We start from the raw sequence: 13,937 nt of genomic DNA on the forward strand, positions 1-13,937 counted from the left end.
GCCGCTCCAGCCCGCGGAAGGGGACGCTCCCCAAGAGCCGGACGGCCCGGCCAAGCTCGCCGCCGCCTCTTCCTGAGGGAGCTGGGGCGCAGCCAAGCCGTCGGAAAATGCAACCTCGTCACGTGACCTCCGGCGGACGTGCAGCGCCCTCGCCTCTCCAGGGAGACGCTGCGCCATCTTGAATTGACGCAGTTACGGCTACCGATTGAAAGCCGCCGCCAGCCGGTCTCCGTCCGCGCTCCTTCTCCCACCTCTGGAGAGAACGGAGCGGGGAGAATTAGATCGCCCGCGGCTGGCCCTCCCCGGCTTCTCCTCGTGGCGCCGCTCCGCACCGCTTTCCCGAGCAGCCGCTTCCCCTCCCTGCTGTCATGGCGCCCGTTTTCTCCCTTTGCACCAGCCACCCCCGACCGTTCCCCCGGCCCTACCCAGCAGAGGCGTCTGCCCCTGCTGCAGGATGATGTCAGCACCTGCCAATCAGGACGCGCCTGCTCGCCGCACCCCGGCAGCCGATTGGCTCCCGCTCCTCCGCCCCCTTTCAGCCCCCGCCCCTTGACTCGGGGTGTTCTCCGCGGTTCGCTGCGGAGAAACGGCCCGGCAGGAAAAAGGAGGCGGGCAGGGCAGGAAGAAAACGCGACAATCGCCAGCCGCCCGAGGCAGCCGCCGCCATTTCGTGCTACGAAACGCACCCCCTCCCGACGGAGGAAAAAAAATAGCGAGCGGGACCAGACAAAGGGGACCAAAAACACATCCATACACTCCACCGGGGTCACAAGACATTTAATCGCCCTCCCTTCCTCACCCTCTCCGTGCCCAGCGCCCATTACAGCCGCCGCCTCCGGGTCCCGTCGGGCAGCCAGCAGAGCCTTTCCGCCGCCGCCGCCACTGCTGCCGCCTCCGCCGCCGCCTGCTCCTGCTCCGACGGGGTCCCGGCAAGACCCGCTGCGGTGACCGATCTACTCTAGCGTACCCCTAACCTCTTCCTTCCGCCCCTCGGTTCTCCCGGCTCCATCAAAGCAGCGCCGGAGCCGCCAACCCGGCTTTTATCTGGTGCCCCGAGTTTGCGCACTGAAGGAGGCTCACTCAGCCCCTGGTGGGCGTCGAATGAAACCCCAGCCCGCCTCCCCTCCCTCTCGCCGCTCGCCGCGCCAGGCTCCCAGCCCGGCGGCCGGGGAAGCGCCGGGCCGCGGAGCGAGCCGCCGAGCCGGGGCTTTTTTCCGCCCCGGCCCCGGCGCCCGCGGACGCCCAGGGCAGTCGGAGCGCCGAGCCGAGGCCGAACTACCCCAAAAGGGCGCTCTTCCCGTCCGTCGCCCCCCGCAGTAATTCCTCGAAGCGAGGCTCGGCGCGTCGTCGTCCTCGCGCCGGGATGGCCCGTTCCAACCGCCCCGAGTCGGAAGGAGCAGGGCTGGCGGGCCGGGTCTCGGGGCTGCGTCCGGGGCGCTCGCCCACCGGCGGCGCCCTGGAAGCGCGGCCTCTGGTCTCTGGAAGGAGCAAGCCCCGAGCGCTGAGGCGGCTTTGCGGGACGGGGGACCGGCGTGTCTTCGACCTCTCCACTGACACCCGGCGCTTTCTCAGCCTTCCGGAGCGGCCAGTCAGGCCCTCGGTCCCTCACCCGGGATCCGCTCGGCCCCGTCCCTCCCACGCCGCCTGGGAGAGCTAAAGATAGCGCGGTCACCCCCAGCGCAACCCAAGCAAGGCGGCTCTTCTCCCCTCCGGCCGGCCTCTTTGGGGCCGCCGTCGCAGTTCCCTGGCGCACTATAGTCCCCCTCCTTCCCCCCCTCCGCTTCCCCCTATTCTTGTCTCTCTTTTTCTCCGACTCGGGCGGGACCCTCCGCTTCTGCCTCTTCGCTTTCCGGAGGGGAGGCGTACCTCTCCCCTCCGCGCGGCGGGGCTTTCGCCCCACGGACCCGTCGTCGGGGGTCGCCTTCAAGGGCAGACCTCGAGAACCAGCCCACAAGGAAAATGGCGGCTGTTTGGCTTCGCCCTGGTAACCCTGCCCCTGCCAGGCGGGGTGGGTGAACCCCGTGCAGCAGCGGGAGGAAGGGAGGGGGGAGAGCCGACGCCATTTTCCCAGCGAGAGAGAGAGGCAGTGACATCGGAAGGAGCGTAGGCGGCTGCGAGCAGGGAGACACGGGAGCCAGAGCAGCGGCGGCGGCGGCGGCACGGGGGCAGCCAGGGGGTGGTCCAGAGGTCCGAGGCGGAGGCGCTTCGCGGTGGGGCCCTGTGCAGCGAGCCACCTCGGGGGTTGCTGCCCTCGACCCTCTCCCCGCGCCTGCGGAAGGCTCCGTCCTGCTCAGCCGCGGGACATCCGCAGTGGGACGGTTGCATTGTTTTGGTGGGGCGAAGTGAGGGGCTCAGTTCGGGGCTGCCACTGCCTGGCCAGTGATCATTCCAGGTGAGTCGGGGCCGCGAGTATTTGTTATGGTTGTCATGCCCGGCGGAGGGGGAGAGGGAGCGCCTCTCCCCGAGGAAGGGGGGCAGTGGCAGAGCATCGCCGCCCTCCGGGGGGCGGGGGTGGGGGCGTCCGTCTGGGGTCCCTCGTTCCTGCCCTCCCCGCCTCCCGAGCCGCGGAGGGGCTTTTATTCCGGGTTTTCACCTCATCGTAACGGGGGGGGGGGGATGGATTTAAAAAGGAGAGGGAGTCGCTCCGTCTTGTGAATATGGCGCGTTATTGTAAACTGGTGTAGCCCAGCGAGGTTTTCCTTAATGGCAGTTACATGCCAGGCTTCTCTTTAATGTTTGGCGGGCGAAAGGGGAAGGCGAGGTGCAGAAGAGAAAAGAGAGGCGGCGAGGACGGTGCTGTGGGATAAAAGGGGGCTTTTCTGTCAGGCTGCGGGCAGAAGGGCGAGGGGGGGCGGGGAGCCCAGCGCCCCCTGAGCGCGGACTTTTGTGAAGGGAGCCTGGGGGCTGCTCTTCTTCCCTCACCTGCCTCCCTCCCTGGTCCGAGAGGGCCTCATCCTCCCCCCGCACCCCCCGCTCTTGGGGTCGCCTAGACAAACAGTTCTCAGGACTTTCCTTGGAGCGGGGTGGGAACGCGAGGCCGGCCCTCCCCGCCTCGAAGGGGCAGGCAGGACGCGGCTTTATTTATAGCCGCCTCCGTGTGAGGGACCGCTCTTCCCCGGCGCGGAGAAAGCCTTTTTCCTGGGAAGGAGTTGCGGGGAGAGGGGCGCTCCTGCTGCAGACCGGGCGGGGGGAGCAAACGGTCCGCGGAGTGGGACTCCGTGGGGGCGCCGAGCCCCGCGGGGAAAGTCCCGGGCTGCTTAGCAGCCCCTCGCCCGGAGGGCTGCGGGGCTCCGGCGCCCGCGGGGCCGGGGTCCCTCTCCGCCTTCGTCCATGAGCCGTCAGAGCGGAGAACGCCTGGATTTCTGCGTATTCGCCTCAGTTTGTTTCGGTTGCCCGTAAAGGGAATATCGGAGCGCTCCTTTCTCCTCCGAAAGCCCGCTTAAGAGAAATTAAACCGAGATCTGAGAAGATAAGCGGCCCACAAAGAGCGTTGGAGGGCACCCGTTATACTTCTCAAGTTACTTTCGATAAAAGTGGGGTAAATACTGTAATTTCCCTCTTTTGTCCTTTAGAGATTCTAAAAATGGCGGCCCCAGGCTGATGTTGTGGTAATCTAATCAGCTCGGGTCCTCCACACCCCATGCAGTGCATTTGTCTGCAGCACATTATAGGCTTCATATGCTTAAATAAATAAATAAATAAATAAAGACTCCTCGTCAAAGCATGAACAAAACATGGATCGCCTTTACTACAGTTAAGATGCTGTGTTCCGGTTGATTAATTTTATTGGTTATTTGTGTGAAAGGCAAATTAGCTAGACCAATCTTCCTAGGGGAGGGGAAATATGGTCTCGTGTAGCTGCTGTGTTTTTCCGTGTGTATGTTTAAAGTGAGTTCACATGCATACCATATTAATCTTTCCACTTTTATTTTTAAAATGGTGGACAAGTTCCTTGCCAGGTTTGTGTAGTACTGTCTCCACACTCCTAAAAATAATACTGAAATGAGAACAATTATTTAACATGATATTTCTATTGAAATTATGATGGCACCATCAAATATCAAAATCTATTAATAGTATCTTGCTATTGGACAAATATTCCAAAGTGCCCTGTCCGCCCCCCCACCCCGGAAATTACATAGATTTAAACTTGTGCTTTGTTTCTCTCCTTTTTGGATTTAAATATGATCTATATATATAATTTTTCTACAGATTTTCCTCATGTACCTGAAATTCATTTTTATGTTACAATAATACTCAAGGTATTAATTATCATTAACCAATGAACAGAGATTAATGCAAAAGGCAAATCATTAGCATGCTGATGCTGCCTAGCTTCTCTCTTCCATAGTCCACATCAAAAGGATATTTTCCTAATCTGTTGAAGGATGTAGCATGTTTGTATAAAAGTATGTAACTTTCAATGCCTTTTATTTTTATTATTTTTCTATTTAAATTCATTGTAGTCCAGGTTTAAATTTCAAGCTGAAATATCTTGAAATTAGAAGCAAAATAGAAATATTACTTTAGGAATACATTTTCTCCAGTGGCTGATGGTACTAATTTATAATGCTAATTTTACTGCTTTACATTAATACTTGCTTTTTTAGGTAACTGACAGGGAAAATGGTATTCAGAAGGCTGATCATGTATGTCTTCAGTATATTGTGAGGCCTACAGCATGATGTAGTTTATTGTCCAGAAATACTAATTTTGTCAGAAGAACAATTAGTATTTTAATTATGAATTTTTGCATCCTTTGGAACACTCATAAGTTTGGAACAAAATTCCCAAGAATTGTGTAAAGATTGTGACAGTTTCTTGATATAAGATATGGCTTTGGTAGCCATATCTTTATTTCGATAATACATTTGTAATTCTTCGTGAATTTTATTCATGCCTAAAAATTGATTGGTTTAATTTTATTGCTAAAATTTGGCCCAAATGGGATTCCAAAACAAAATTTACAGTGACTTTCTGGATTGCTCTTATTGGGTTCTGACATCAACTCTATGATTTCTGCTTAATTTGCTTAAGGAAGCTATGAGTAGGATTCTAGATGATACAGAAACCATCTGTCAGTTCAGTCTCTTTATATAGAAATGAAACCATCTTAAAGCCTTTGTTTTACATTGCTGTCTTCTGACAGTCTTGCATTCCCTAATAATAGGCTTCAAACTTCCAAAATAATTTCTGGAAATTATTGATCCAGCAGCCTTAGCCTATGCATCCTTACTTTGAAATAAGTCACTTTTTTCTAGTGGACATTTTCTGTTGTTTATAGAATTGTAATCTAGCAAGCATAGTCCTGTGCATGTTTACTAAGAAATAAGCATCCTGAATTTATTGGGACTTGCTTTGAAATAAATAAAATTGCAGTATAAATTTGTTTGTTTGTTTATTAAATTTATATAGCCACCCATCTCACAAAAAGTTACTCTGAGTGGTGTACAACAAATAAAAAGATAAAATATTTTAAAATGAGCATTCTTAAAAATATAAAACAATCAGTTATTAAAAATACAAATCACCAGGCACAGGAGAAAGTAGATATTAACAATGATGGAGCCATCTTAAATGTCACTGGTCCCCTTGGACTCCCAGGCCTGCTGACATAGCCAGGTCTTGAGGGTCTTATGGAACAATAACAAGGATGGAGCTAACCTCACTTCAGTGGGGGGAGGGAATGTTCCATAAGGTGGGGGGCATGGCAGAGAAGGCCCACCTCCTAGGACCCGCCAAGTGTAAGTCCCTAGCAGATGGAACCCAAAGCATATCTTCTCTGCCAGAACTAATGGGGCAGGCAGATGTAATCGGGGAGAGGCAGTCTCCCAGATAACCCGGTCCCATGCTTTAAAGGTTAAAACCTGCACTTTGAATTGGACCAGGAAGCAGATTGGCAACCAGTGCAGCTTGTGGAGCTGTGGTGTGATGTGCTGTTCTGGAAGTACACATAATTGCCCTTGACACTGCATTCTGCACCAGTTGAAGCTTCCAGATACTCTTCAAGGGCAGCCACATTACAGTAATCCAATCTGGAGATGACTAGGGCATGAGTGACTGTGAGCAAGGCCTCCCAATCTAGGAACGGGCACAACTGGTGCCCAACACAAAGCTGTGCAAAGGCCCTCCTAGCCATGACTGCCACCTGCTCCTTGAGCAGGAGTCGTATTCCAGGAGGACCCCCAGATTGCACACTGGGTCTGTTTGTGGCAGTGCAACCCCATCCAGCACCAAAGATGGCATAGTCCTAGAATAAGCAGGCCTCAAAACCCAAAGTCATTCAGTCTTGCCTGGGTTCAGCTGAAACCTGTTGTTCCCCATCCAGACCCTCACAGTCTCCAGGCACCGGGAAAAGATGATCATAGCATTGCTTAATTCGCCAGAGCAGATATATAATTGGATATCATCAGCGTACTGATGATAGCTCACCCCATGGTGACGGATGAGCTCACCCAGTGGCGTCACGTAGATATTAAATGGGGGGGGAGAGCACTGAACCCTGCAGCACCCCACATAGTAGGGACCAAGAGCGGACCTCTCCTCCCCAATCACTTACTGGAGTCGACCGTGGAGAAAGGAGGCAAACCACGATACTGTGCTGCCCACCCCCAATTCTCTGAGTTGATCCAGAAGGATGCCACGGTCAGTGATATCGAAAGCCATCGAGAGGTCAAGTAGGGCAAGGATGGATGCACAACCCTCATCCCACCCTCACCAGAGGTCATATAAAAGTGTGACCAATGCTGTTTCTGTCCAATACCTGGGCCTGAATCCCTGAAAGGATGAAATGACAATTTTGCTACCAATTCAGTCATTTAAATTGGAAAGTTGGCTTCGGCAAATTCAAAGTACTGTCTTTTTGAACTGCTGTTCTTGTCCTTCTGTTTCACTGATTGCATGGCAGTAATCTCTGCTCTTGGTGGAGATGCTCAGTAGGCAGATCTTGAGCGTTATGGTGGTGACTAATATTTCATCATAATAAAATTATTTTTCAAAAAATAAAAGATAAATAATATATCACTTTTCTAAGTGTATAAAGATATGCATTGAGACCTAAAATAAGAATGTTTATTAAATAATTCCAGGAACTATTTGGCTCTTTGTATATAGGGCAGAAATTAACAGAAAATGTAGCTCTTGAGTAGTAACTGTCATCCTGAAATATGATTGATTCATTGGATCTTGCTGTACTTTTTAACACAATGTAGGTCATAATAGGAATTAATAAATTATTATATGGTGAACATTATTTCCATATATGGATATTCATGAATAGCTCTAATTTCCCAAACTTATTTAAAAGTAAGTCCTGTAATGTTCAGTGAAGCTTATTCCCAGGTATAGGAGTATAGAACTGAGGTTGTAGTCCTTCATGTCACATTTAATTTTTTCAAACTGTGGAAATGAAAACATAAAAATATGACCCAGATCTCATAAAAACTTGCATTTCAGTATAAAGGAATTATGTTTTTTATTCCTGCTGGTCTAAAAACTGCATACATTATTTGATTTGAGACAAAGTTTAGTACCCTAAATTAAAGAATGTGGTAAGTCCCAAAATATTCAAGTGGTTGAGCCTAATTTAAATGCTAAAACTTAAATACTGAACCATAGAATTAGAAAACAAAAGAATGAACAAATTTAAATCCATTAGTATGCTTTCTAATATACTAATTGGAAGGTAATAGATTATATTAGAAGGTTTTTTGATATACTAATTATGGGATACAAGATGTCTTGGGATCTACTGGTAGATCTCTAGGTGATTTGCAATGGATTGGCAAGGGTATCCAATTCCCAATTGTTTGACAATAATAATAACAAAAGCTTATCCCCTTCACCACCTGGACTACTGAAATTACTTTGTAGGAAAATAAAACAGATTTACAGTGTGTAACTACTATAACCTCAATTCTGGTAGTGAAAATAGCTAACTGAGCATTTAGTCAGAGGTCTTCTATTTTGGATTAATGCCAACTGTTTTTCCCCTGTGGAGTTCAGTTTTTTTATTTAAAAAAATAATGTAGGTCTTCAAGACTGAAATTAGTCTACTCCTGCTCTAGAATAAATCTAAACCACACCAAATGAGTATTTGTAGTTCATTTAAGAAAAAATACAAGTATAGGGATGATTCAGATATTCCATTCTATTAATGAAAGGAGCTTCTGGCCGTAAAATAGAGCATAACAGTAACAAAACTTTTGGCTTCTGCCTGTGTATGGAAGACATCTCCATGCTGGATTTCTCCTCAAAATGTTCTAAGATAATGCCACAATAGAATTTCTTATAATTTCTAGTATAGTTAATGCACAATGAACTGGATGTTCATACAGTATACGTAGAGGGTATAAAATTACTTCATCTATTTAGTACGTGCTTTAACTTGCAATTTGAATACAATTTTGTTTTCACTAGCAAAATTAAATGTGTACAGGTAGTCTTCACTTAATGAGCATGAGATGTGACCTGACTGCATCACTTAGCAACTGCAATCCTGACACTCTTGGTTGCTGTTGTTGACCGAGAATCATGGGTTGGTAAGCAGAGGGAGTCCTAAGTAAGGAGTGTGAGGGTCTTCTACCCAGGTCTCATGAGAACAGGCGCACTATGTGGAGAAGGAATGGGGTGTGCAATTTGGAGAATGAGGTTTTCCCAAGCACTGTGAGGACAGGGCTTCTGCTGTTCTCCAAACAGCACGCCTGTTCTTGCGAGATTTGGGAAAGACCAGAAGGTTTCCAAAGGATTGCAAAAATGCGGCGCATGAATTGGAGATGGAATAGCGCAAGTGGTCTCAGGAAGAAGGCCTGGCTCAGCCAGCAGCTGCCTCACATACAGTAGAGTCAGGCTGAGCACGCCTTGTCAGTAGTGGAAGGTCAGCTGGGCACAGCAGAGCCTGTGAACCGCAGGTGGCGGGGGCAACGGGTTTGTGCAATGGTGCTAAGGTGGCTGGCAGCGGTGTGGGGCTTGAGGTGGCATTTCTCAGTGGCAGAGGTGGTGCTGGGGCTGAAGTAGGTGCCTGGGGACAGTGGTAGTTGGCTGAAACTGCTGAAGGCCCTGGGCCTCTACTTCAGCCCCAGCCCTGGCACTGCTGCCGCTGAGTGCCACTGTGCAGGGCAGCCAAAAGAGCATAGATCAGGAGCGGATAAGCGGGTGGGGGGAGTTGCAGCATCCCTGCAGTCATAACTGCAGGTGGGCTGCCATGCGGCCAAATTTTGATCACGTGACCACAGGGGCGTTGCAACGGCCATAACTTTGGGCATGGGTCATAAGTCCGTTTTTCAGCACCATCATAAGTCCATAATTAGCACTGTCAACTTCAAACAATGATCCATACCTGTGTCTTTAAAACTGTGATTATTATTGCTGTGTGTTCTGGTTTTTTGCTTTAATTGATTTCAAAATTAAACTTGTTTGCAGATTTTGTATCAGACCTTAATTTTTAATATGTTCAAAGCTTATGGATCAGAGAAGTTACTTGTGCAACATTTAGTTACTATTTTGAAATATTACATTGAAGGGCATTTAGTTTTGCATGTTGAATTGGAGATAGGAAAATAATTCCTATTTTCCTCATTAATTGAAATGAAATGCATTCTTTTTTTTCATGTGAATAGTTACAAAATAATTGTCAACTTTAACAGGAGTGATCAGTAAGTTAATCAAAGTCTCAGAGACATAATTTGGATTAGTTTCCTTTCTGCTTGATACTATGATACAAAACATTTTGATTCACAGGTTCTCATTTTAAAACTGAAAAAGAGTGAACTTTGGGTTCCTTGCTAATGGTAGCATGTGTTATATACCCGCTGTTATGAAACCAAAGAAACTTAATTGTAGAGCTAAAAATATATTTATTTAACTCTGGAAAACAACTGTCCTGTCATTTTTTATATTTAAGAGAGCCAGTTTGGTTTAGTGGTTAAAGTGTTTAATAGCAGGGAGACCTGAATTCTAATCCTGTCTTAGGCACAGAAACCAACTGCATTACTTTGGGGCAGTCACTCTCTCAGCCTTAAGAAGGCAGTGGCAAGGCATTTTCAAAAATATTGCCTAAAAAAAATACATATTGTTCATGCAGTCAGCAGGAATCAAGACTACTCAAAGACAAAAAGTTTTGGGAAAAATTGGTCTGCATGCTTTATATTTGAAAAAAAATCCTGCAGTTTTTTTACTCTTTAAAACAATAAAATTACATTAATACAATAAACCTTTCAGAAAGTGTAGATCATATTGGTGCAACTTTTTCTCATAACATTTGAAAGTCCAACAATATTTTTGTTTTCCTCCCTCAGTTTTTTTTTTTTAATAGAGATGGAAAAGGTTCTCAATATCTTAATTTCTATACATAGCAACTTGAGGTGGAATTGTCAATGAGTAGCCACTTCTGCCATATTGCAGTATATAGGTATTCTTTTCAGAATGGCATTCTATCCTTATCTTAAAGCATCATTCTATCTGATAATTCCAAAACTTGTTTTGCCATTTTTACATACTTTGGGTGACTGTTCAGTCAGGGATATTATATTCTATGCAGATCAATTTTCTGAAAAATTTGGAAGGATTATATTATAAATGCTAGTTTATCTTGGAATGGTACTACCATATCTTTCCTGTTGTTACTCTATTATTGTATAGGTTATTACAGCTAAAGAAAAAAGTCAAATATCTGTACTGAATTTTGAGTTATATTTGTGAAAGAAACATTTACAGTGGGGCAAAAAAGTATTTAGTCAGCCACCAATTGTGCAAGTTCTCCCACTTAAAAAGATGAGTTGTTGTTTAGTCGTTAAGTCGTGTCCGACTCTTCGTGACCCCATGAACCATATTGTGCCAGGCCTTCCTGTCCTTCACTGCCTCCCTGAGTTTGCTCAGTTTCATGCTCAAAAAGATGAGAGAGGCCTGTAATTTTCATCATAGGTATACCTCAACTATGAGAGACAAAATGAGAAGAAAGATCCAGAAAATCACATTGTCTGATTTTTAAAGAATTTATTTGCAAATCATGGTGGAAAATAAGTATTTGGTCACCTACAAACAAGCAAGATGTCTGGCTCTCACAGACCTGTAACTATTTCTTTCAGAGGCTCCTCTGTCCTCCACTCGTTACCTGTAGTAATGGCATCTGTTTGACCTTGTTATCAGTATAAAAGACACCTGTCCACAACCTCAAACAGTCACACTCCAAACTCCACTATGGCCAAGAGCAAAGAGCTGTAGAAGGACACCAGAAACAAAATTGTACAGCTGCACCAGGCTGGGAAGACTGAATCTGCAATAGGCAAGCAGCTTGGTGTGAAGAAATCAACTGTGGGAGCAATAATTAGAAAATGGAAGACATACAAGACCACTGATAATCTCCCTCGATCTGGGGCTCCATGCAAGATCTCACCCCGTGGGGTCAAAATGATCACAAGAACGGTGAGCAAAAATCCCAGAACCACATGGGGGGACCTAGTGAATGACCTGCAGAGAGCTGGGACCAAAGTAACAAAGGCTACCATCAGTAACACACTACACCGCCAGGGACTCAAATTCTGCAGTGCCAGATGTGCCCCCCTGCTTAAGCCAGTACATGTCTGGGCTCATCTGAAGTTTGCTAGAGAGCATTTGGATGATCCAGAAGAGGATTGGGAGAATGTCATATGGTCAGATGAAACCAAAGTAGAATGTTTTGGTCTAAACTCAACTTGTTGTGTTTGGAGGAGAGAGAATGCTGAGTTGCATCCCAAGAACACCATACCTACTGTGAAGCATGGGGGTGGAAACATCATGCTTTGGGGCTGTTTTTCTGGAAAGGGACCAGGACGACTGATCCGTGTAAAGGAAAGAATGAATGGGGCCATGTATCGTGAGATTTTGAGTGAACACCTCCTTCCATCAGCAAGGGCATTGAAGATGAAATGTGGCTGGGTCTTTCAGCATGACAATGATCCCAAACACACCGCCCGGGCAACGAAGGAGTGGCTTCGTAAGAAGCATTTCAAGGTCCTGGAGTGGCCTAGCCAGTCTCCAGATCTCAACCCCATGGAAAACCTTGGGAGGGAGTTGAAAGTCTGTGTTGCCCAGCGACAGCCCCAAAACATCATTGCTCTAGAGGAGATCTGCATGGAGGAATGGGCCAAAACACCAGCAACAGTGTGTGAAAACCTTGCGAAGACTTACAGAAAACGTTTGACCTCTGTCATTGCCAACAAAGGATATATAACAAAGTATTGAGATGAACTTTTGATATTGACCAAATACTTATTTTCCACCATGATTTGCAAATAAATTCTTTAAAAATCAGACAATGTGATTTTCTGGATTTTTCCCCCCATTTTGTCTCTCATAGTTGAGGTATACCTAGGATGAAGATTACAGGCCTCTCTCTTCTTTTTAAGTGGGAGAACTTGCACAATTGGTGGCTGACTAAATACTTTTTTGCCCCACTGTAAATGCTGAACATGTTCTGACTTTGAGTGTACTCATGTTGAGGGCTTGGAGATAAATTATTTGGATAACTCTTCCTGGTATTTTGTCCCCACATATAGTCTTGGTTCCTTCATCCTGTTCTTGGAAGGATGTAAAACTGTGTGGGAGTCAACATATTGTACAGATAGGATTGTCAAGAGAGCAGAGTTGTAGTTGTAAACCAAGATGCCCATAGAGGTAGGTGGGAGAAAGTTGATTGAAAAGAGCTAGCTAAATTATATTCCTAGTTGGTCCACAGATATTTACCATAGCAGTTTACAAGCTTAGTAAATTGCTGACCTGTTCTATTTGCAATAGTGCTGCCACTGCTGCACACTACTAAACTGTTCTTCTGCAGCTTTCAGCCTAGTAAGAATGAGATGACATGAGCAGTTGAATCCTTTCTGATCTTTTAAAGCTGCTGATTCTGGCCTAGATCTTCAATCAAAACAGCTCTTTGTTCATAGGCTACTACTCTGCTAAGCCACCTGTCTGCTTCTGGATGCCCAGGTTTAGCATATAAGTAGTGTTTCCTCCTCAGCAGGGGGAAGGCTGACATTAGAAAGTGAAAAAAGAGGCAAACAATGTAAAGAAGAAAAGAGAGAGAGAGAGAGAGAGAAAATGTATAAAACCTGACTGAGTATATGTATCCATTTATAAAAGTAAGCAGATCAGTAAATCAGAATTTTTTGTACCTGACTTTTGTCATAATTGTATTTATGTTGCTTTGAAGTTATTAGGATCAGATTGTCTTCTCAAGCAGCATTACAATATTGGGAATAAGGTAATAACATAGAAAGAATTAATCTAAGTTGTCATTGGTTTATCTTATTACTTTTATTATATTTATGTTCTTACATTCTGGAAATTTAAGGCAATGCATATGGAAGTCTCCCCTTAATTTATCCTTTTAACAACCTTATGTGTTATATTAGCTTGAGAGATAGCAACTGGCCTCAAATTAACCAAGTAAGCCTATTACCTTACACTGTCTCTGACTAAGCTAGAGTAAATCTAGTTAGTACTTGGATACCATCAAGAAATACAAGGGCTGTAGGCTACACTCGAAAACACAATGGCAAACCACTTTGATATTGTTGTCAAGAAAACTACTTGAATGTGTCCATGTAGTCACCAGGAATTAAGTCTTGACTTGAGGGAATCTTTAACTCCACCTTTGTACAGTTTTTAGCACCATGTAGCTATCGGTAGCTTTAGAAGTCCTAAGCTTCTATAATAATATCACTGAAACTGTACTAGTCATAGAAAAGTATTGAACACATTATAAATGATACTCCATATTTGTGTGGGGAAATATAAATTTTTAATTGATTTGATTAATTGCTGTGTTCTCTTTGGCACGTACATGGGAATGCATTTAACAGAAAAGTTTGGAAGCAATTAACTTAAATAGTTTTATATTTCCTGATTCTGTTGCCTTCAGTATTATCTATATCTACTTACTTTGATCATTTTCAAAATGA

The 13,937-nt window shown here is 45.9% G+C and overlaps 1 protein-coding gene across 1 annotated transcript in view; it reads left to right on the plus strand.

The window, feature by feature from the left end:
* Positions 1–1,367: 1,367 nt before the first annotated feature.
* KMT2E (lysine methyltransferase 2E (inactive)) overlaps positions 1,368–13,937 on the plus strand; it is a 62,617-nt gene continuing 50,047 nt past the window's right edge. The window contains 1 exon segment of the mRNA XM_088134967.1: positions 1,368–2,392. The gene's annotated coding sequence lies outside the window, so the exon portion shown is untranslated.

Source organism: Python bivittatus, unplaced genomic scaffold (assembly GCF_059951505.1).
Source record: "Python bivittatus isolate LINGU-HERP-01145 unplaced genomic scaffold, Pbiv_v1 ctg000120_np1212, whole genome shotgun sequence".
In the NCBI taxonomy this organism is placed as follows: domain Eukaryota; kingdom Metazoa; phylum Chordata; class Lepidosauria; order Squamata; family Pythonidae; genus Python; species Python bivittatus.